General features: G+C 41.1%; 1 pseudogene; it reads right to left on the reverse strand.

Annotated features, from left to right (window-relative positions):
- Positions 1-4,074: 4,074 nt before the first annotated feature.
- LOC109083773 lies at positions 4,075-16,259 on the reverse strand (annotated as a pseudogene).
- Positions 16,260-25,912: the final 9,653 nt, after the last annotated feature.

Genomic DNA, 25,912 nt, shown 5'->3' on the forward strand with positions numbered 1-25,912 from the left:
TTTTACCGGTTTCTGTTCATGCGTTTCTCTGTATTATTAGGATACTGCTCTGGAGTAAAAAAAAAAGATTAGAAAAAATTCGTCAAAGTCATTTCGTCAAAAAATACGACAGTCAAATTGCACTTAGTCATATAGCCAGCATCATCTTTTCTAGATTTTGGCCAGATTCAAACGTAAAAACGGTAAAAGTTTTAAAGAAATTAAAGCATTTTTTGAAGATATTTAAAATGGTTGCTGCATGGATAAAAAAAAAAAAAAAAAACGCTACTTGTATAAAATTGTGTTTGAGAGGGGAAAAAAAATATATATATGTCACATTTTATTACTACATTCAGAATAAATGTAGGCTAAAATACCGGAAAATCAAAATGTTTACAAACATTATAAACACAGGCGATTTTATTCCCTTCCCTCCACAACAAATCCCATTTAACAGCAGCCTATTTAGGCTATATAAACGTCAAGCCCAAAAAAAATTAATTCAAAGGGAAACTGAAGCCTACCTCTCTTTTGGCACTAAATTCAAATGTTTCCATATTCGCAATATATTTGAATGCTAAAATAATATTAATTACATAGGCTATAGGTTTTACACTTAGCTCGCATTATCTAGGCTACGTAAATCAACATCCTTCACAAAGGCTATAACAGCGCAGTGATGATCTGGTCACGCTGAACGCAACAACGGACTATTTCAATTGAGCATTGTAACTTTTATATATTTCTTTGAATGCGCATTGTTTTGTTTTGATAATGAACAGGCTGCGATGTCAAGGGAGCAAAAATGCTATGTGCGCGCATGAGGCGCCATTGCGATCACTGCATTGTTTTCCCAAATGTTATTCATAATTTAGTCAGAAACCAACGCTGGTTGGTCAAACAAGCAAGACATCATTCATCACTGTAAAGCCTTGGCAAAATAACAATAATGATAATAATCATATAGAAAGAAATAATGAAAATAAAAGAATACTCTGAACTTTATATATAGTTATACGTTTTTGTGCCCTGGTCCGCTGCTGCTCTTCTCTGTTTCAATGGCAACCGCTTTAGCGAGTTGCTGATGACTTGTCACCAGATATTTTATCATGCAATTAATAGTTCGTTCTCGAAACTGAAAGTGATCAAGACATTTCTCCGGAGCATAGTGTTTACAAGAAAGAAGACTCTCCAGTTTAGCTTTAAGTATTAGGATTCCCCGCGCTCGCAACATTGACAAGCTGCAGTCAAAGTCTTGCGCTATATGTATATATATATATATACAGTGCTTTAAGTGGCCCAAAAGAGGTGCCGGTACTCTATTATAGCCTATATATATATATATATATATATATATCTATATATATATATATATATATATATATATATATATATATATATATATATATATATATTTATTTATTTATTTTTTTTTTATTTTTTTTTTATTTTGATGACTCCCCTCATTCCCTGAGGTAACAACAACTATGTTGAAGGGGTTTTATATACAGCAGTCAACAGACGACCTTATAAAAAATAATAAATCCTTTTATTATTTTGTGGATTTGCTTGAGCTAGAAAGAGCTACTGAACATAAATAAAATGTGCAAAAGGATTTTGAAAAATACCCTTAGAAAGAGCTACTGAACATAAATAAAATGTGCAAAAGGGTATTGAATTTTTTTTTTTAACAAAATGTAAATAAAATAAATTATAAAACATAACATAACCATAGAACAGTAGAACAGGGTGTCAGCCAGCGAGTCATCTGATTCTGACCGTGTTCTTTTAGTACTCAGAGTCTGAAGCCAGGAGAGCATATTAAGTGTTGTTCACTGTATTTGTATTTTTACCGAGCCGAGTGTGCGCGTTTCACACACCCTCTCCGGCCACGTTGAGTTGTTTGACACTGAAAGCGGCAAAAGCGACGCATGCGCTTTTTCACTTGTAAAACTCAAGGGTGTATGGTAATGTAGTCTCTGCTCTAGGTGGGACGAATTAGGAAGCGTGCATTATGAAGGGCGCTCTGAAAAGCGGCAGCGCAGGCAAAGGATTAACACCTCTATTAAAAACAGATGTCCAAATGAGCGTACCGGTACGCTAAAAGCACGTTCTGGGCGCACGGAGAGGTGGCGGTACGCTCAAGACCTATATTTTGGAAGTGGCGGTACTGAGTACCGGTGCGTACCGGCCCACTTAAAGCACTGTATGTATATATATATATATATATATATATATATATATATATATATATATATATATATATATATATATATATATATATATATATATATATATACGCAAAATATATATATATATATATATATATATACGCAATATATATATATATATATATATATATATATATATATATATATATATATATATATATATATATATATATAAACAGTTAGCGAGTCTATGTAGGACAGTGTTTGAACTGAAATGTGTTGGCCATTAGCCTACATGAAATATATCAATGCAATGATAATTCATCACATTCATGACTGATAATTCAGTTATGTAAATGGGAGAGGCGGACGCAGTAGTATACCTTGCGTCAACAACACAACATCTTACATTACATCACATCACTTCTGATGGGACACACCCCATCCCTTTCTTTGCTACTGGGCTCTTTAAGATGCCACTGTTTCCGAGCACACCAGAGCAGCACAGGTGGAGTAATGCGTTTTATATATATAAAACAAATCTGACGTAACTTGTCACTATTAAATGCTTTTTTTTTTTAAATAAAAAAGTAAAATAATTGTTATTATTTTATTAATTTAATTTACGAACAGTCTGTTAATTCTCATAATATTTGAAGTTTAACGGTGGTAACAGTACATGTAGCCTACATATTATGGAAAATTCATTTTTCAGTATAACAAATTTGCAGCCTTTTAAAGTAATTATATAGTAGCAAGTGCATAAGAACTAGTAATCATGAAAATATAAAGCTAAATAAATTCTATAAAATCTATTAAATATTTAATAACTATTTTAGGCAAGGAACAACATACACAATAATAATAATAACATAATAATAATATTCTCTGTAGTGGCGTTAGAAATGGATTATGTACTGGGAAATGAATTAAATTCACTTTCTCTACAGGTTACCTGTGATCATAATAGATTTACTGTGCAGGTTGGTGTTGAACATTTTAGTCCCGAGGACCTGCTGGTTAAAGTTGTTGGAGATTATGTTGTGGTTGAGGGAAAACATGAACAAAAAAAAAAAAGGTAAGACACTCAATGGCTTCTTCTTTCTGAAGCTGACTCCTGTATTAATGTGCATTAGGATTATCAGATGTTAACCCTTGTTCAGTCCTAGGATGGTTCAGGACTGGTGACACGTCAGATTAACCGGCGAGACCGTATCCCAAACGAAGTGGACATCATGGCACTGGAATCAGCCATGTCAACAGAAGGCATGCTAGTAATGACACAAGGAGACAATTCCAGACTGTTAAATCACAGCAGACCTAGATGCGTGCACACACACGCGGTTTCCTCCACACTCATGTTTAGAATTTATTTATTTTTTTTGCTCTTCTTCACTGTTTTAGTTATTGACATGTTAATGCAAGGCGCTTAAAATTCACATCTTCTGGGTTTCTCACATTAGGCAATGGTAAAGACCAAAACAGACTCACTTCCTCTCACTCACCCTTGTGGCGGTGGACTACTCAACTCAAATGCCAACTCCAAAAATACTTGATTTCAAGCCAACAACAAGATCATATAACATTTTCTTCACATTTGCTGTTGGTTTAGCATACAGCCTGTAAGAGCGACAAATTTGTCCTCGCATTAACAGGGTCTCCTCTCTCAAACCCACAGTCATACTGAATTTAGTATGGGAACCATTCAGAAATTACTTATTTTTGTGTTGCATCACACTTGCTTATTCACAAAATTGCACAGATTTTTCAGTTAATCTTGATAGGCTATGTTAGGATTGTACATATTTTTACAAAATGAAATAATTATGTAAGTGTTAATTTAGTTCTAATATTTGTGTGATGTACAGTTTGAATATCAATAAATATAATAAATAAAACACCCTTGTTTATTTGCAAAGGTATTTATTTAGAAATACATTCATACATGTTTGAATCCACAACATAAAATAGCATAAATAAACAGTAGCAAAAATAAACATGATAATGTGAAATTGTATTGCATCACTGATATATTAAACAGGTGCTTCATAGTTGCTGGAGCATCTTATCAACCTCACTGGAAAATAAAAAATTAAAAACTGATCAAGCAAAAAGTCTAACTCGCATGGAGTAATTCATTAGTGAAGATTTGTTGTTAAATATGTTGTTAACAGATAAATAACAGATATTCTCACCAAAGTTGTTCCTTCACCCAGTTCTTCTGCTGTCAGAGGACCTGCAACAAAGGATCGTCTTTAAACTCCTGCCCATCTGAGTCTGTATGTCAGATTGTGGTATCAGGATAAGAGGGGAAAAAAATATGTTTCCTTACCATTACCATACAAAAATTTGGGGTAAGTAAGATTTATTGTAAATTAATAAAAACAAATTTTAATGCAACAATGCATTCAATTTACCAGAAGTGACAGTAAAGATTTTTACTATGTTACAATTTTGTATTACAAATAAAGGCTGTTCTTTTGCACACTATATTCAACCAAATCTTGAATATTCAGCTTTTATATAAAAGGAACAAATAGCATTAAAAATATATATTCAAATAGAAAACTTGTAATAATATTTCACAATATTACCGTTTTTACTGTATTTTTGACAAATAACCTTGGTTAAAAAATAATAAAAAAAAAAATCAAAACAAACTAAAAAACAAAAAAAAAAAAAAAAAAATCTAGTAAAATATAATAAAAAACATAGATGATATGTAACATTTTTAGTTAGTAATATTTTTTTTTTTTTCTTTTAAAAGACATGTACAATGTACAATATATACAAACTTCCATCTATAATAATGGTAACATGCATTCTGTTGTTCTAAGCACACTCTAAAGGGTCAATCCTGCTATTTATAACAGGTTCAGGCTTAAACACTTGACCCTTACGTGACCTGTTAAAAACACATCATCAGGCAGTTTTACAGCCAATTTAAATGAACACATGAGGCCTTCTCAGCTTCTGCATCCTGCATCAACTGACCTATGACCTCCAAGGGTTGCTGCACACCAGAACAAGAGGCAACAGGGGATTGTGGGGGTGGAGGTGGGGTATATACTGGGGAATCTGAAGAACTTGGAGTCTTGCACTGGCTTGGTGAGTCTGTACCAGCAAAAAGCACCTCAGAGACAACCTGTCAATGTCAAGGACAGTGTTTATGTTATTCTGATCTGATTCACAAGTAAAATGGATGTATTGGGTTGTAAGATTTTTTTATGTTTTTGAAATAAGTCTCCTACACTCATCAGGTCATCACTTGTAATTAGGGCTGTGCGATATGGCCAAAAAAAAACCTATCGAGATTTCTTTAATCAATTTTGCGATTTTGATTTTAATCACGATTTTGACACACACAGACATGCTTTGCAGTCAGTATGAATTTGAAACATATTTCCAAAAGAAAACCAATTAGAGCTTTATCAGCAAGTTGTAACATGTCTCTAGAACAGACATAAGTAAAAAAAAACTTATGTCCGCACTTAAAACGTGTCTCCTCTCGCTCAAACTGCGTCCTGTGCACTCACAACTCGCTCTATGCTCATATGCTAGATATTAATTATTTTCGCACCTTTCTATTTCTAACCTTTTCTGTTCAAGTTTCGCATCTTTTGCCACATGCAAGGTGAACGCTCTGATCCGTTAACATGGGCTCGGAAAAAATATGCATCACAGACAGTGTGTGAACCTGGAGTTACGTAGGCATATGCCCAGTATGTTCTTTTCTCGCGCTCCATTTAGGCGCGCTGCATTCTGATTGGATTGGATAGTATACTGCGAGGTATACTGCGAGGTTGGGGCCACGAAAAATCATGCTATAAAGCGATTTAGAAATCGTGCATGCTCAAATCGTGATTTTATGACGATTTCGAATAAACGCACAGCCCTACTTGTAATGCATTATAAAGCAAACCCACAAACCTGTCCCAGAGCATTGTGTATAGGTGAGGGTGGTGGTGCTTGATTTCCAGACGTCCTCCTCGTGTCGACCTTTGACCCTCTTCCTGCCACCTAGTGTTTCCACTCGGCTCCTCCGGTTTTCGACTGACCCCTTCATGACCCCGGGCATGCCTGACCCTCATTACACCGCTCCCTCGCTCGCCACCATGTCTACACGGACATGAAGAAAAGAATGTGCTAATGTTTGACATTAAAAATTAATATTACAATTACTTGTCATTAAACATCTGTCATGTTTTGCTTAGTTTGTTCAAAGTCTGTTTGGACAATTATGCAAAACATAAATTATAATTAGATTTTTTCTTTTGACTTAAAGGTGCAATCTTCTTCTCATGTCTCTCATTTTCAGTCTTTTCTTTGCCTGTTGTGTCTTTCCTATGATGAGGGGCCGGCCACCGCTCCTCTGAGCTATCAGAAGTCTGTGAAGATGGAGAAGAGGGCCTCTGCGTTCTGCGGTGATCTGCTGTGGTCTTTGGGATGCTGACTTGTGTTGTGATTGGCTTGTGATGTTGTGGTTGGGCACAAGGGGTTTCCAGCCTCTTTGTGACAGCTTTCCTCGAGGACAGTCTCTGCTGGGGAAGGGGTTTGGGTTGGATATCGGGGTCTGGTTGCTCGTGGGTGACATCGGGCCGGAGTCTGGAGACGCTGAGGCATGACACAGGGAGAGGAGACTCAGGGACTGGAGGTTCAAGGCTAGCGAGGGTGACCGGTGTTAATGAGAGGTTTGTTCTCTGATGAGGTGTGCAGTTTAAAGTGCTATAGTGTGACTTCTAAAAGGAAGCAAAGAAGGAGAATGTATTAATTAGAAATGTTCACATACAATTTTCTTTGCATAATGTAAATGTGAAAATCTAAAACTGGTGGGTCACTGTTTAGGAGAAAAAACTATTTTATATGTAAAATACATAATGCAACTAACCTTATAACCATTTAACATTTAAAACAATTCCCATGTTTTTATGGTTGATGTCATGGCAGTGCATTCAGTAAAATATTATTATGGCACAAATTCATCTGATGGATGTAATTTTAAAAAACACTTAAAATATTTCCAGTATGAATGAGATATAATATCATACACAATATTTTCAAAGGATATTAATAATTAAAAATGGCACATGTAGAATTGTTTTAATTATAGTTCAAATAAGGCCAGTATGTTTTAGGGGAAAAAAAGAAAATTTATACTTTTATTTAGCAAGGACACATAAAATTGTTCAAACGTGACAGTAAAGGCATTTACTGTCACGGTGTCTGTTCTGTGTCTCCCTGGGTGGCCACTAGAGGTCTCACTTCCCCTTATCGTCACCCCACTTTAGAACTGCATTTCCCATAGTCTTGTCTGTTTCTTCCCTGCTCATTGCACTCAGCTGTCCGTGGTTATCAATCATTGCACTCAGCCATTCCCCCGTTAGCATTGTCATTTCCCTGTGTATAAATACCCCGGTTGTTCTGTCATTGTCACGGAGTCCTTGTTGAATGTCACCCTGGTTTGTCGTGGTTCTCGGATGTTGTTTATGTTTCTTGTTTCTGGACTGCTTACCTGGATTGTGACCTTTGCCTGGCTGACCATGAGATTTGGATTATCCTAATAAAACATACTGCAATTGGATCTACCTGTTTGTGTGCGTGTCGTGACAGAAGGACTCCGTCATGCCTAGATCCAGCGGTGTGGGATTTCGAATCTGTTCCCCAGCCACCCTGGAGGAACGGAGGGGGAGATTCCGGAACTTAACCACCCTTCGTCAAAGGGGGGGAGTGAGGTGGGTGGCCTGGCGCAATTGTTTTGGACCATGGCGGTCGGGATGGGTTATAATGATGCAGCACTGAAGGACTTTTTTAACAACTGTCTGGATGACCCTTTACCTCAATGGGAGATGAAGGGGCTGGAGATCCTAGACTTTTGGGGGTTTACCCATTACCTGTGCCATCGTGCTCAATGGGATACTTCGACCACACCTGTGTCTCCAGAGAAGAGGGCCGCCAGCCCGGCGCCACAGCACAAGATGGCCGCCAGTTCAGCACCACAGCACAAGATGGCCGCCAGCCCAGCGCCACAGCACAAGATGGCCGCCAGCCCAGCACCACAGCACGAGATGACCACCAGCCCAGCACCACTGCACAGGAGGGTCGAATCTACACCTGTGTTGGCAGACAAGATGGTTGACTCAACGCCTGAGTCTTCCGTCAAGGAGCCACCGGCACGTCATCATAGAGGCCGCAGGAGGAGGAGACAGGCGTCAGCCGTTCCTCAAAGCCCAGAGGACATTCCCGAGCAGGCCGCTGCCGTCCAGGAGGACGTTCCCGAGCAGGCCGCTGCCGTCCAGGAGGACGTTCCCGAGCAAGCCGCTGCCGTCCAGGAGGACGTTCCCGAGCAGGCCGCTGCCGTCCAGGAGGACGTTCCCGAGCAGGCCGCGGTCGTCCAGGTGGAGGTGTCCAAGGTTCCCGAGGTGGTGCCCGATCCCGAGGCCGGTCCCGAGGCGGTGCCCGATGCCGAGACCGTTCCCGAGGCGGTGCCCGATGTTGTTCCCGATGCGAGGCGGTGCCCGATGTTGTTTCCGATACCGAGGCTGTGCCCAATGCCGAGGCTGTGCCCGAGGCGGTCCCCCGAGGCGGTCCCCCGATGCCCGAGGCGGTGCCCGAGGCGGTTCCCCGATGCAATGGCCGAGGCGGTGGCCGAGGCGGTGCCCGATGCCGAGGCGGTGCCCGATGCAATGCCCGATGCCGAGGCAGTGCCCGATGCCGAGGTGGTGCCCGAGGCGGTTCCCGATGCAATGTCCGATGCCGAGGCTGTGCCCGATGCCGAGGCGGTGCCCGAGGCGGTGTCCGATGCCGAGGCGGTTCCCGATGCAATGTCCGATGCCGAGGCGGTGCCTGATGCGGCCCGAGGCGGTGCCCGATGCCGAGGCGGTGCCCGATGCCGAGGCGGTGCCCGAGGCCGAGGCGGTGCCCGAGGCGGTTTCCGAGGCGGTGCCCGATGCCGAGGCGGTTCCCGATGCAATGTCCGAGGCCGAGGCGGTGCCCGATGCCGAGGCGGTGCCCGATGCCGAGGCGGTGCCCGAGGCGGTTCCCGATGCAATGTCCGATGCCGAGGCGGTGCCCGATACCGAGGGCGTGCCCGATGCCTCTTTTGCTGTGGGAGGGCTCGTGCCCGCGGTGCCCGAGGCGGTCCCCGATGCAATGCCCGATGCCGAGGCGGTGCCCGATGCAATGCCCGATGCCGAGGCGGTCCCCGATGCCGAGGCGGTTCCCGATGCAATGTCCGATGCCGAGGCGGTGCCCGATGCCGAGGCGGTGCCCGAGGCGGTTCCCGATGCGGTGCCCGATGCCGAGGCGGTGCCCGATGCGGTGGCCGAGGCGGTTCCCGATGCAATGTCCGATGCCGAGGCGGTGCCCGATGCCGAGGCGGTGCCCGATGCGGTGCCAGAGACGGTTCCCGATGCAGAGGCAGTGCCCGAGGCGGGTGCCCGATGCGGTGCCAGAGACGGTCCCCGATGCCGAGACCGTTCCCGAGGCGGTGCCCGAGGTTGTTCCCGATGCCGAGGCGGTGCCCGATGTTGTTTCCGATACAGAGGCGGTCCCCGATGCCGAGGCGGTGCCCGAGGCGGTTCCCGATGCAATGTCCGATGCCGAGGCGGTGCCCGATGCCGAGGCGGTGCCCGTTGCCGAGGCGGTGCCCGAGGCGGTGCCCGATGCGGTGCCAGAGACGGTGCCAGAGACGGTTCCCGATGTAATGCCCGAGACCGAGGCTGTTCCGGAGGTCGAGGCGGTGCCCGATGTTGTTCCCGATGCCGAGGCGGTGCCCGATGTTGAGGTCGTTCCCGAGGCGGTGTCCTTGTCCGATGCCGAGGCGGTGCCCGATGCGGTGCCAGAGACGGTGCCAGAGACGGTTCCCGATGTAATGCCCGAGACCGAGGCTGTTCCGGAGGTCGAGGCGGTGCCCGATGTTGTTCCCGATGCCGAGGCGGTGCCCGATGTTGAGGTCGTTCCCGAGGCGGTTTCCTTGTCCGATGCCGTTCCTGAGGCCATTCCCGAGGCGGTGCCCGATGCCGAGGTCGTTCCCGAGGCGGTGTCCTTGTCCAAAGCCGTTCCCGAGGCCGTTCCCGAGGCGGTGCCCGAGGCCGATCCCGAGGCGGTTTGTCCTTGTCCAATGCCGTTCCTGAGGCCATTCCTGAGGCCGTTCCTGAGACCGTTCCCGAGACGGTGCCCGATGCCGAGGTCGTTCCCGAGGCGGTGTCCTTGTCCGATGCCGTTCCTGAGGCCATTCCCGAGGCGGTGCCCGATGCCGAGGTCGTTCCCGAGGCGGGGTCCTTGTCCAAGGCCGTTCCTGAGGCCATTCCTGAGGCCGTTCCTGAGACCGTTCCCGAGGCGGTGCCCGATGCCGAGGTCATTCCCGAGGCGGTGGTCCTTGTCCGATGCCGTTCCTGAGGCCATTCCCGAGGCAGTGCCCGATGCTGTTCCGGAGGCCGAGGCGGGGCCCGAGATGGTTCCGGAGGCGATACCCGTGTCCAAGGCCGTTCCCGAGGCGGTGCCCTTGTCTGAGGCCGTTCCCGATGCCGTTCCCAATGCCGTGACCTGGCCATCGCCACAGCCTGCTCCTTACTGGCTCCCCGATTGGCAGGTTCCGTTCGGGCCACTCAAATGGCGAATTCCTCCCTGGCCGTCTGCACAACAAGAATAGACTGATCCACCGTGGCCACCTGAACTGCCTGGCCCCTCGTGGTCCCCTGAACTTTCGGGTCCACCGTGGCCACACCTGAACTCTGCCTGGCCCCTCGTGGTCCCCTGAACTTTCGGGTCCCACCGTGGCCACCTGAACTGCCTGGTCCCTCGTGGTCCCCTGAACTTTCGGGTCCACCATGGCCCCCTGATCTGACCGAGCCACCTGGGCTACCAGGGGAGCCATCACTGCCGGTCCCAGTTCCCCTACACGGGCCTGGCCCGCCATCCCTCCCCCTGTTCTGCCTCCACCAGTCCACCTCCCTCCTGGTCTCTTTGTTTTGTGGTTATTTTGTTCTGAGGAGCATCTGGTAGCTGCTCCTTAGAGGGGGTGTAGTGTCACGGTGTCTGTTCTGTGTCTCCCTGGGTGGCCACTAGAGGTCTCACTTCCCCTTAACGTCACCCCACTTTAGAACTGCATTTCCCCATAGTCTTGTCTGTTTCTTCCCTGCTCATTGCACTCAGCTGTCCGTGGTTATCAATCATTGCACTCAGCCATTCCCCCGTTAGCATTGTCATTTCCCTGTGTATAAATACCCCGGTTGTTCTGTCATTGTCACGGAGTCCTTGTTGAATGTCACCCTGGTTTGTCGTGGTTCTCGGATGTTGTTTATGTTTCTTGTTTCTGGACTGCTTACCTGGATTGTGACCTTTGCCTGGCTGACCATGAGATTTGGATTATCCTAATAAAACATACTGCAATTGGATCTACCTGTTTGTGTGCGTGTCGTGACATTTACAATGTTAAAAAATATTTCTATTTCAAATAAATTCTGTTCTTTAACTTTATCTAATAATCCTTAAAAATGTACCACAAAAATATTAAACATCACAACTGTTTTTAACATTGATAATAATAAGAAATGTTATTGAGCAGCAAATCAGCATATTAGAAAGATTTCTGAAAGATCATGTGACATTGAAGACTGGAGTAATGATGCTGAAAATTCAGCTTTGCATCACATTAATAAATTATATTTTAAAACATATTAAAGTAGAAAATAGTTATTTTAGATTACAATTATATTTCATAATATTGCTGTTTTACAGAATTTTTGATCAAATAAGTGCTGTCAAATACATTCTTTCAAAAGCATTGAAAAATCGTAGCGATCCCAAACTTTTGAAAATTATTTTATATTATAGGATATAATATAATATTATATTATATATTCTGAAACAATTAACTGTTGAGCACATATTAATAAAAAAAGAATAACCCTGATGTGCACTGTGGTGTTGGTTCACCTGGTTTTGTCTGACACTGTGTGATAGAGGTATATGGAGAACAGAATTGTGGGAAGGGGCCTCCTGACACCATTGTCTGGCATGTTTCATCTCCCTTCTTAGTCGCCACTGAAACAGGATTTCATCTTCACAACGGACACTGGACCCCTCAGAACCAACCGCAAGAAGAGGAAAAGACGTTTCCTCACACAAACTGGGCTCTAGAAACACTTCACAAAAACAATCAAACAAAATGCTCTAATGCATTAATATAAATACCTAGCAAGCCAAAATGGCATTAATATCCTTTTCTGTTTGTTTTTAGTTAATGGCCAATGTTTACACAACCATTTCTGCTTTTTTTTTTTGCATTTGAGGTCAGAAGTGTGGGTACATTTTAATCTGATAAGGGGGTGTTTTTGAAATCGGAAACACAAAGATGTTCAGGAAAAGATAAATAGTGTGTGTGTGTGTGTGTGTGTGTGTTACAAGATGTACACTAAATGTGTACACTAAATTATATGTGTTACACCTATTACTTACTGTTGGTTGAGACCATTAAGGTGGACACGACTCATCAGTGCTCATCAGTGCTTACGGGGGAAGATAAATCAGAGATAAATCAGAGAAGCTCAGACCACCAGAACTGACAGGCGCAGAGCCACTGCTGAGTTGAATGCTCACTGAAAACACAAAGATCATCTAAACTGTTCAAACCTAATGACTCTAAAGTGAAATCCCAAGGTGGAATGTGCAGTCATAATGCAATAACAAACATTTTTCATGCATGAGTTTTCAGCATCATTACTCTAGTCTTCAATGTCACATGATCCTTCAGAAATCATTCTAATATGCTGATTTGCTGCTCAATATATATTTTTTTATCAATGTTGAAAACAGTTTTGCTGCTCAATGTTTTTGTTGAAACTGTGATACAGCATTTTTCTTTTTGAAATAGAAATCTTTTTTAACATTATAAATGTCATTACTGTCACTTTTGATCAATTGAATGTGTCCTTGCTGAATAAAATTAATAAACCTTGTTTAATTGCGAAACTCATGTACAGACTTTCACATTTGAACATTCAGTCCTGACATTCAGACAGCAAGCTGTCTATGCTGGTGGTCATCTATCATTGTTAAATGAAGTTTCCCCCCTTAAGTGAGTGTGTGTTTACAGTACGTCTCACCTCCTCTGCGGTTAACGGCTGGCCCTCTCCTGTAGCTGCAGTATCTCTGGTTCTTCTTGATCACAGTGGGATGCTTCAGATAATATCTGAAAGGAAATTTGTGGTGGGACATCCATGAGATTATCAACTACAATAATACTGTCACTAGCAATAACGGTCACTATACATGCAGTGTTATGATCGGGCACTGACATTTAAGCACAGCCTGAGATATTTTCCACCAGGCACATTAAATCATCCTGAGGAGAGGACAGTGACATCCTGCAATTCAAAACAGAGAATCTGAGCCAAGGGTTGCATAACAACTCTCTGTTGTGGGGAATTTATAAATACACATTTGATGCTTAACATACACCACTTAATATCAGCTGGTCTGATTATGTTTGAATGAGTTCTTCTTCCTTTAATGCATTCTAGAGCCGTTTCCATCAACATGGAAGACAGAAAGTTAAGCAAAGCATCACAATATTGTCCCTGCTGATCTGTTGAGCATGGCAACATCATAAATAAGAAGTCAAGTAGTTTGTTTCATTTAGTTTTTTATAAGGTATTTAGTCAGTTTATCTATTTATTATATAATTAATTATAAATTACACACACCGTTCAAAAGTTTGGGGCTTTACAGGCTGTATTTAAACAAAACAAAAACAGTAAAAACAGTAATATTGTGAAATATTACAATTAGAAGACCTGATTTCTATTTTAATATATTTTAAAATGTAATTTACTTCTGTGATCAAAGGTGAATTTTCAGCATCATTACTCCAGTCTTCAGTGTCACATGATGCTTAAGAAATCATTCTAATATGCTGAAGGAAATATTTATTATTATCCATTCTGAAAACAGTTGTGTATTATATACAGATATATATATATATATATTAATTCAGTAATATACTTAAGGAAACATTTTATCAGGAATCTTTGAAAAAAGTTCAAAAGAACATAATTAATTTTTAAAAAAAAAAAAACCTTTGTAACATTATAACTGTCTTTACTGTCACTTTCGATCAATTTAATCCTTGCTAAATAAAAGTACTGATTTCTACCCAAAACAAAATCTTACTGACCCCAAACTCTAAAAACAGAAGTGTATATATTGTAAATAAAGAACCTAATGGAGGAAGATTTCCCAGCTAGCACCACTAGACGGCAACAGTCAACCACCACACTGCTTAACATCCGGCATCTTGAGAAAATACAGTACGTCTAATTCTCTCTTTTTTTTACTTCATAAACACAATTCAACTGCAACATACAAAAGACATACAGTAATATAACAAACTGTTCAATGTTTGTCATACTCTTTAAAATATGGTCAAAATGCATTGAGCTCTTTTAGGCAAATCAGTTGTTCAGTTTTATGCAAAACTCAGCAGCATGCTGAGGTCAAGCATGAGTCTAGCTGGAGACAGCGTGGTTTCATCATGCAGTGGCTTTGAGACGGTTCTCTGGGTGTTGGCGGACCATCGTTCATGAGGTCAAGTGGTTCTATAAACAGGACATAAAATACTTTATATTATCAACCCACACTGAAACATTATTATTAATGACAGATGTATTCTTCAAAGCACACCTCTGATATATTTCTCTGATGTTTGTGTTGGTGTTGAACTGGATGGAGGGGATGTGGGCATCCACCAAAATGGCTTGTCATCTTCTCGCTCATTTACCTGAAGGCGTCTTTCTTCTCTACTCTGTGGCTTTCCGAAGTGGAAGCATTCAATGTACCTTGAAGGATTTAATTGCAAAAGGATGTCATATTAACAAGCAACAATAAACCATTTCAAGGCAAACATAAAGCTTGCATTAAATACCCTGGACCTGCTCATCTATATATAATATATATAATAATGTGTCACTACATGTGGCAACATTACTTCAGCTTTCCTTTAAAGAAAGGAAGATCTGGTGATATTTCAAATGAATGGTTCACTGCGTAGCAAATGGTGAGTGAAATTACTGTATTTTAGACAACAAGGTCCACCACCAGATTTAAATCTCAAAAAATTTATAAAGCATAACAATATGTTGATTTGCTGCTTAGGAGACATTTCATATTTTTTTTTAATCAATGTTGCAAACAGTTGTGCTGCTTAACATTTTAGTGAAAATCATGATACATTTTTTCACAACTCTAATACAAACACAAAGTTTAAAAAAACAGCATTTGAAACAGAAATATTTTGTAAAAATGTCTTTTTTTTTCTGTATTTTTTAGTCAATTTAATGCGTCATTGCTAAATAAAAGTAATAATTTCTTTAAAGAAATCTCACTAACTCTAAACAATAGTTTGGACATGATAACATCGTTGCTTTGTTTGGTTTATCAGGTTTTTACAATTTATTTTTGCTAAAAACTCTAAAACTGTATTTGGCTAAACTCTGTTAAAACTTTCTTCAAAAGAGTTAACTGAATAAAACAGTTTTTCCATCGTTGCTTCATGGGGTGAGTAGTTCAGTAAAGCCTTGTTTACCAATTTTACAACATTCTATTGTTTTGAATCAAAAGTGATATTGCCATTAGAGCGCAATGATCTCCTTTACTTTGCAAGAACTGAGGGTTCCTTTGCCTCAATTGTCATTGGTGCAACCATGCTTCTCATGGCTTGCATCTGAGCTTCAGAGCAGCAGAAGTGTTATTGTTGTCTGTAGAGCAACTCATGTCAGTAGAAGGCCAAGACTCGAAGTAGCTCAGCTGGCGTTCAGTAGTAGGAGGGCAGAGCAGGACAATACGTGATCTTTCATGGCAGACCTGGTCCTCGGTCCTCATAGGTGACACCTGAGTAGAAGGATCTGAAGGACTGGGTGGCTCAGTAAACCGGACAGGATTCAAGGCCTGCAACGTGCAATCCAAAAAAGACAACATCACTATTTGTTTTTTCAAGTTAAATCTTTGTTTTTCCAATCTCAGCCCTTTCAATTGCTAGTTATCATTGCACTGAGACACCACTCATTTGTTAATGCAGTTCAGATAAGGACTAGACTAGAAACTAGACAATTAGTTACTAAATGGTACATGAATACCATTTAAAAAATAGTATTTAAAACAAAAATCAGTATGCAATGGTGAACGTTTTAAGCAGCAATACTTTGTATATTGCCGTTTTTTGTACTTTAAAAATCAATTTGTTTGAAATTCAAGATGTGAGAACTGTGTAATAATAATAACAATTAATAATAAAACAAAAACATTGAAACTGTATGCAATGCAAACCACGAAAGTCACAAAATTTAAAGGTACACGAAGTGCAGAGGAAAGAAACTAACGTTACTCTCACTAATCTTTTTTGTTGCTTAGGGATTTTTGGATCTAGATGGACTGTAGTGGTTCCTGGATAAAGGGGGAACTGGAGGAAATGGATTCTGTTTTGAATGTATTTACCGTCGCGTGGTTACGTTTCTATGGGATTAAACGGTATTTTAGCTCACTATAAGTGAAAGTGAAAGTGACATTCAGCCAAGTATGGTGACCCATACTCAGAATTCGTGCTCTGCATTTAACCCATCCAAAGTGCACACACACAGAGCAGTGAACACACACACACACTGTGAACACACACCCGGAGCAGTGGGCAGCCATTTTATGCTGCAGCACCCGGGGAGCAGTTGGGGGTTCGATGCCTTTGCTCAAGGGCACCTAAGTAATGGTATTGAAGGTGGAGAGAGAACTGTACATGCACTCCCCCCACCCACAATTCCTGCCGGCCCGAGACTCGAACTCACAACCCTTCGATTGGGAGTCCGACTCTCTACCCATTAGGCCACGACTTCCCCCGCTATTTAAACTCTCAAAAAACAATCCAGACCCGAATATAACCACTAGCTCATTGCAAATTTGTTGTTTAGTTTGAGGTTTCTCACATAAATTTATCTCTGGTTACTTTTCGAATTGTGTGACTGTGTTGTATCCTGGGATATGTAGTCCGACAACTGTTGTTTACATTGCTGTCAAAGACAGTTAAAGGGTTAGTTCAGCCAAAAATTAAAAATTATGTCATTAATGACTCACCCTCATGTCGTTCCAAACCCGTAAGACCTCCGTTCATCTTCGGAACACAGTTTAAGATATTTTAGATTTAGTCCTAGAGCTTTCAGTCCCTCCATTGAAAATGTATGTACGGTATACTGTCCACGTCCAGAAAGGTAATAAAAACATCATCAAAGTAGTCCATGTGACATCAGAGGGTCCGTTAGAATTTATTGAAGCATCGAAAATACATTTTTCTCCAAAAATAACAAAAAATTACGACTTTATTAAGCATTTTCTTCTCTTCCGGGTCTGTTGTGAGCGCGTTCACAACACTGCAGTGACGCCGCTGATGTATGACGCTGCTGACGTGTTATCTTTGTTATTGGGCGCACCAGAGAACACGTCAGCAGCGTTGTACATCAACAGTCACAGCAGTCGCGTTCACAACAGACCCGGAAGAGAAGACAATGATGAATAAAGTCATAATTTTTGTTATTTTTGGAGCAAAATGTATTTTCGATGCTTCAGTAAATTCTAACAGACCCTCTGATGTCACATGGACTACTTTGATGATGTTTTTATTACCTTTCTGGACGTGGACAGTATACTAGTCCTTCATTTGTCATTATTCAACTAATCAGAGGTTTATATTAAATTTACAACTATAATCCATAATGAACCTTAATATATTCTGCACTCAAGCACATGCATTAAGTTTGCCACAAAGCACAGGCAGAAGTAGCCCAATAATTGTAAAAAAGGAGACATTTTAATTATTTATTAATAAACAAATGTTTTCTTGTCAGCTGCAAGATGACATTCAAAGTGCTGACTTTATCCACATGGACTCCCCTTTAAAGAGAAATACAACCTTCACAGATTACATAATGGTTTCGTTCTGAATTGATTCGTTTGAAAGACATTTCAAGCTTTCTGTAGATATATTTCTCATGTATGTGAGACACCACAATTTTAATTTAATTCATTATCAGGAAAAAATTCAGGTGATCTAGAGGGCGCCTCCCTGTCCTGCATGCGCATTAATAATTTTCGCACAAACACTTGAATATGAATAATAATTCACATTTTGCATATGCATTACAACGTAAATTATTTTTTACATACAATTATCCAAAATAAAACCAAACAAGATTTGTAATGAAGATAAAACAAATAAGAATAAATGCTGCGCGTGCACTCAGCATCAATCGCGCCGAGCAAATCTTGCACGCAGACAAATTTACACACCTGCATTTAATTTTAAATGCGGCTGCAATTTTATTTTTTTACTTAAATTATATGAAAGAAAGTAAAGAAGGCTCCCTTTAAAATCACTGAAGTTGTCAATTAATGAAGCTCTTATTTACATTGTGTGTATTTTGTTGATTATAATGAGAGAACTTGAGTTTAAACATGAGAACGTTTTTATAATCCGTCCATTCTTTAGACTTTCAATGATTTAGCTAATTCGTGCAGGTTTAATTTATTCGTTTCTTGTTTTAATTAGGCCTAAATAATGGGAACGAAATTATACAGTGCCTCACGTTTTACTAAAATAAAGAAAATAATTTATAAAACACGCAACAATTTCTTAATCAGTGTAAAGACAAAATATATTTTTCCCAAGAAGTTGTCTGTCAAAATAAAGGACAGGTAACGAATAACACAAATGCATGTTGTTTTATTAAAGGAATTTTAAAATATAAATTAAAATATAGGCCTAATATATGAGAATATTGACATTTTGCATATAAATCCATGTAGCCAAGCTCACTAAAATAGGCTACCACTTTTAATGCTCTGATGCAAAGTAAAACACAATTTATTTTGAATAATATAACACATAATTCATATTATATAAATAATACTGCACACCTATTAAATGTGTCAAATCTAAAATATGGTGTAATACTTTGTAGCTTAGAGAAAATATAAGCACAGGCACAGGCTTGACATTTATCCTGCTTGAATTTGTTCTAAGAAATGCACATAACTTCATAATTACCAAACTTTCATCTGTGAATATTAAATATTTTAACTATAGTGTTTTTCTTTCATTTTGTGCTTTTTGCTTTGATGCGCTTGTTTGAAAACTTGTGATTAAAGCGCCACCCAGCGGTCAAAAGCTGCAAATGCACTTTGCAGACGCCGCGGCGGTACGAGAGGCGGTAGAAGCAACGTTTTGGATGTCCACCTACTGTATATACATATATATATATATACACTTAGTTCAACTGGCAGAGCTATAATGCCAGTGTTGTAGGGTTCATTTCCTTTAATGCACTGTAAATGCAATGTAAATATTAGAGAAGCAAATTTAAATAGTAGAAAAATACTGTGTTTGAATATTTATTATGTTGTTTTTTATGGTAAGGAAATGAAGCATTTTCAATTTTATCTGTTATTTCTCACTTAGTATATGCAAACTTTTGAGTTTAAAGATTGTACATTCATTATTATATCAGTGTAAACAATGTTTACAATGGAAACCATGCATTATGCCTGTGTTGGGGAAAAAAAAAAAATCACCGTAATCAACAAATTTATTGCTGCATCAGGTTAACCTCACAATTATATTTTTATCATTGATTGATTTTTTTTATTCATGATCCTGAAGGTTGACTCATTCTTCCTCAAATCTGGTGAAGATTTTGTACTTTGCTTTATCAACCATTTCTGTGCAGAACACCTCATAATCTTTTTTTTTTTTTTTTTTCCAAAAACAAAAGTGAACAGTTCTGCTGGACAACTCTCTGGCCACGCAGCTTTGTGTAGGGATTTAATTTGGGACTCATCTGCTTGTTGGTATGTAGTATGCAACATCAATAAAAAAAAAAAAAAAAAAAAATAACAAAAAAAAGTAAAAAAATATCAATTTCAATTTCTGTTACCACACCAGTCAGCGGTAGTCCTGGTGTCTCTCTCAAAAAAAAAAAAAAAAAAAAAAATCCTGCTGTGAAAGAGGAAAGTATGGTCAAAATTTTTGGTGTATATACTAATATTACAGTTAATGCCTCTACCTTGTAGAGAATTTACAGTACATGAAATATATGATCTTTTCTAACATTGAATGCTTTCTATAAATATTATAAATATATTACTACTGTTTTTCATTATAATATAACAGTAAATATTGTTTGCAACAAAACTTACAAAAAAAAAACGTCTACACAAAAAAAAAAAAAAATCATTACATTTAAAACAAAATCATACACACACAAAATTTAAAAAAAAAAATTTATGGCTGTCAAATGATTAATCACGATTAATCACATCCAAAAAATGTGATCCCATATTAGCCCATTTTAATTTTAATTCTATACTTAATTGAACTGCCCAGTTTCTATTCATCACTTTATTAATTTGCATGCATGAAATGAATGTAAAATAACCTGCCAAAATTGACAACCTCAAAGCCGCAAGGATCATAATTTAAGATGAATAAATTTATGATATTTGTTTGTTGTATGGCTACTGCCATCAGTCGTTGCCTGCCGTCAGCCAAGGCAAGGGAGGCAGAGTCTTTTTAGAGAAAAGAACAACTGGATGAGAAAGTTATCGATATTACAAAAAATAAACAAAATGTGACAATAAAAAGTGTAAAAGTCATTAGTTTTTATAAAAATAACTGTCCAACAGCGACACCCTCTGGTAAAGTTAAAAAGAACAGCTGAACATCAGTTGACAAATAAAAGTCAAGTCTGCTTTATTGTCAATTCTTCCACATGTACAGTACATACATACAGAGAATCAAAATTGCGTTACTCTCAGACCCCCGGTGCATACAGATAACACTAACAGTAGAGCTTTCATAGTTCAGTGGTGCCTGGGGCAGAAGAGGGACAGGGGGGCAAGTTCGGGAGCCAGTTCAGCTTCCTGACAGCCTGATGGATGAAGCTGTCCTTCAGTCTGTTGGTCCTGGCCTGGAGACTCCGCAGTCTCCTCCCTGATGGCAGCTGACTGAAGAAGCTGTGTGACGGGGGGTTGGGGTCACCTGCAATGCAGAGAGCTTTGCGAGTGAGACGGGTTCCGTAAATGTCCTGGAGGAAGGGGAGAGAGACACCAATGATCTTCTCAGCTGCTCTCACTATGTGTTGCAGAGTCTTCCGGCAGGACGAGCTGCATCACTGTGCAGGCGCCATACCACACAGTGATGCAGCTCGTCAGAATGCTCTCGATGGTGCCTCTGTAGAATGTGTACATGATGGGGGGCGGGGCTTTGGCTCTTCTCAGTTTGCGGAGGAAATAGAGACGCTGTCGTGATTTCTTGGCCAGTGCTGCGGTGTTGTCGGTCCAGGAGAGGTCCTCTGAAATGTGCACACCCAGGAACTTGGTGCTGCTCACTCTCTCCACAGTCACACCGTTGATGGTCATAGGAACAAGGCTGAGTGTGCACTCTCCTGAAGTCAACAACAATCTCCTTCGTCTTCTCCACGTTCAGAGAGAGATTGTTGTCACTGCACCACCCGGCCAGACGACTCACCTCGCTCCTGTAGATTGTCTCATCTCTGTTGCTAATGAGACCCACCACAGTCATATCATCCACAAACTTAAAGAAGAGGTTGGAGTTGTGTGACGGTGTGCAGTCGTGGGTCAGCAGAGTGAAGAGGATGGGGCTCAGCACACATCCTTGGGGGCCCCAGTGTTCAGGGTGATGGTGCTGGATGTGTTACTACCGACCCGTACTGGCCTGAGGTCTTCCAGTCAGAAAGTCCAAACAGCCAGTTGCACAGCGAAGTGTTGAGCCCCAGCTCGATCAGTTTGTGAATGAGCTGTTGAGGGATGATTGTGTTGAATGCTGAACTGAAGTCTATGAACAGCATTCTGACGTATGAGTCTTTTTTCTCTAGATGTGTGAGTGCTCAGTGTAGGGTAGTTGAGATGGCATCATCGGTCGACCGGTTGGACTGATATGCAAACTGGAATGGGTCCAGGGAGGGGGGGAGGGCAGACTTGATGTGGTGCATGACTAGCCGTTCAAAGCACTTCATGAGGATGGAGTAAGTGCAACAGGACGGTAGTCATTGAAGCAGGATGGAGATGGCTTCTTCGGGTCTGGAATGATGGTGGTAGCTTTGAAGCATGTGGGAACAACAGCCTGACTAAGTGAGATGTTGAAAATGTCCTGTGAAGACATCAGTGACTTCTGCTGCACAGTCTCTCAGTACACGCCCAGGAATGTTGTCAGGACCCGGAGCTGTTCGTGCATTTATCCTGCTGAAGGATCTCCTCACACTGTCCAGGGTCTGCGTCATCACCTGGTCACCGGGAGGAGGTGGAGTCTTCTGTGCAGTGGTGCCGTTTTGTTCCTCAAAGCGAGCGAAGAAGGTGTTCAGCTCGTTCAGCAGAGAGATGTTGCTGTCACAGGTCTGTGGTGGGGGCTTGTAGTCTGTAATGGTCTGTATCCCCTGCCACAGGCTACGAGAGTCTCTGCTGTTACTGAAACGATGGGCTATCCTCCTGGAGTACTGTCTCTTAGCCTCTCTGATGCCGCGGGATAGGTTGGCCCTGGCTGTCCTCAGGCCCACCTTATCTCCAGCTCTGAATGCAGCGTTCCGCTTCTCCAGGAGTCTGTAGACCTCCCCTGTCATCCACGGCTTCTGCTTAGCCCGGACAGTGATGGTTTTTGTGACTGTTACATCCTCAATACACTTGTTGATGTAGGCAGTGACAGTCTCTGAGTACTCCTGGACGTCAGTGGTGTTATTGTAAGTGGCAGCCTGCTTAAACATGTCCCAGTCAGTTGTATCAAAGCAGTCTTGAAGAGCGTCTGACGACCCTTCCGGCCACACTTGAATCTGTTTTTGAACTGGTTTGGCGACTTTAACGAGCGGTCTGTATGCAGGCATTAGCATGACAGTGATGTGGTCTGAGGCACCAATGCAGGGGAGGGGGAGGGCTTTGTAAACTCCTCTCTGTGTGGTGTAAACAAAGTCTAAAATGTTTTTACCTCTTGTTGGAAAATTAATGTGTTGGTGTATTTTTGGAAACACATTCTTTAAGTCTGCGTGGTTGAAATCCCCAGCTATGATGAGAAAAGCATCAGGGTGTGCTGTCTGCTGCTCACTGATGTGCTGGTACAGTTCATTTAGTGCATCGTTCCTGTTGCTGTTGTTGTTGTTCGGGGAAATGTAAACCGAAACGAGCAGTATGGCAGTATATTCCCTCGGCAGATAGAACGGCCGGCACTTAATAATCATAAAACTCCACCAGGGGTGAGCAGTGTTTGCAGATCACAACAGCATCGCTGCACCACGTGTCATTGATGTAAACACAAAGCCCCGCCGCCGCAGGTTTTTTCCTCCCGCGACAAGAGCTCTGTCTGCTCGATAGCACGTCAGCTGATCGAGCTGAATAGTGCAGTCCGGGACGCTGTTGCTAAGCCATCTTTCCGTGAACACAAAAACACAACAAATATATTGTTTGTATTGTTACTGCCTTTTGTTATTATTTTGGAAGAAATGTAAAAATACGTAAAAACACTAACTTGATTAGATGTTTGATAAACAATGTTACATAGTGTAAAAATACAAAATATAATTGTTTTAGCCTTTTTTACGTAATGTTTATTTAACCAGGGAAATGTAACAACAGTAAGGTTATAAGGATATACACAATTTCGTTTTTACCGAGCAAACGGCAGAAACGGTGAGAAAGAACGTGGCAGCCGCCAGAAACAACTAGTGGCATCTGGGGATGCCATCAGAAGTGGCGCTGCGACCTGCCGCTGCCAGGATTTCCGCTTGCCCTCTCTCCGCTTCGGCCTGATACCGGGTTGTTGCATTTACTACACTCTGAGAGTTATACTAAAAACATGTATATGAATAATACACATACTGTCTTCTTGGTCCTGTTGGTTAACAGCAAAGTCTGGCATTACATCAGTAAAGGTTGATTTGTTGTGATATGGGCTTAAAATGTGGTGTCATTAGCAAACTTGATGTAACTGCAGCTATCAGACATCATCAGTGGTTAGTGGGCATCCACCTGCAGAAAATGGTTGAGAAGCCAATTTTGTGTTGATTTCTTTCCCGTGATGAATATTTTTAGGAAGAGACTGATTTTTTATTTTGTTTTATTTTTTTAACCAGTGGTTTAGTGGTGTAGTCTACTTGGTATCTTACTTCACTACAGCTACTTTGAAATGGTTTCATAACATTGTCATGCGGTTGTGGTTGTAGTAAAGGCACACGACAAAGGAACAGAAGTAAATGAATCTTTAATGAACATCAACACACGTAGACCATTGAAAATAACATTAAACCAAGACAAAGAAACTCAGAACACAGGGCTTAAATGGAGTGGAGACAAAAGGGATAGTGAAACATAACAGGCAAACAGAATGGACAATGATTAACTAATAACGAGAACAGGAAACAGGAATTAAACCAAATTAGGGCAGACAGGCCCCGTGTTCCTTTGGAATGGCTCATCCCTATGCCCTAATCCCTTCAACAGGTTTACCCTCTGGAGTGAGAGCGGAGTGGGACCAACACAACGGTTTCTTGAAGTGCCCTTCTGTGTCTTCATCACGTGCCCACACGGAGGCGCCGTCATCATGCAAAGAATCTGCGCAAAGGATCATGGGAGCCCGAATTGTCCATCAGTTGTACCCTTCGAAATTCTTCATTCCGAAGGGCCCTTTGAAGAGGCCACTTTTTTGAGCACCTCGGTTTTGGAATGACCCTTCAATATGGCGGCCCATGATTGTTTCACTCTGAGTGCCCTTCGGAGAGCGATATATCCCATTTGGAACACACAAGGGGGACTAAACAGAAACATACATGTGACAAAAATGTTCAAAATTATTATTTTTACATTCTGATTGGTCCATTGCAGCATACAATAACCTTCTTTTCCTCATTACTACATTGTGTATATAAGTCCGCTCATTCAAAGTAAGGCCCGTTCACAGCATGATACCATGATGATAACTATAATGATAAAGACTGCCAATGCAGTTTAGTGTGAGATTCACGCAATAGAGGTTTCTCATGTCACATGTCCATTTTCCCATGCAGTGAAAAAACATTGCAGCAAACAAAGAGGACACTGACAACCACGTGACAGACAAGACATAGCAGCAAGTTATTCTGACTAATCTGGGGGAGATACACAAAACTATTGAAACTTTTTTATAATTTGTCATTTATTTATTATTTGTCTTGCTGCATTGCAGCTGTTAAAATGTTTACTTTCTGAATGTTTTTTTTATAAATACACTATGGGAACATTACTTTTGAATGTCCTCTGAACATTTTTATAATTTTGCAAACACTATGGGAACATTACTTTTGAATGTCCTCTGAACATTCTGAAACAAGTAGTAACTTATGGCAAAAAAAAAAAAAACTTCTGAATAAGAGACAAATATACCAATTGTCTTTGAGTTTTATTTTCTTGCAAGAAAAGGCCAGCAGTCGTACAGTCAGTCAAAGTGTGCAGTAGAGTGTGACAGTGAAGGGAGGGCATCCTTTCTCTCTTATAGTCTCATCTCTCAGAATGTTGTCTCTCGAGGCCAATGATTGGTATTTTCAACCACATTCTTAGAATTATAATTTTTTCCTTGGAGGCCCTCCTGTCACGTACAAACACCCCTTTTACCATTCCCATTTCCAATTCCATATTAGAATAAGGATTGTGTGTGCTCTTTACTGTCACACACATCTTAAAGATCAATAGCT

Source organism: Cyprinus carpio, chromosome A15 (genome assembly GCF_018340385.1).
Source record: "Cyprinus carpio isolate SPL01 chromosome A15, ASM1834038v1, whole genome shotgun sequence".
In the NCBI taxonomy this organism is placed as follows: Eukaryota; Metazoa; Chordata; class Actinopteri; order Cypriniformes; family Cyprinidae; genus Cyprinus; species Cyprinus carpio.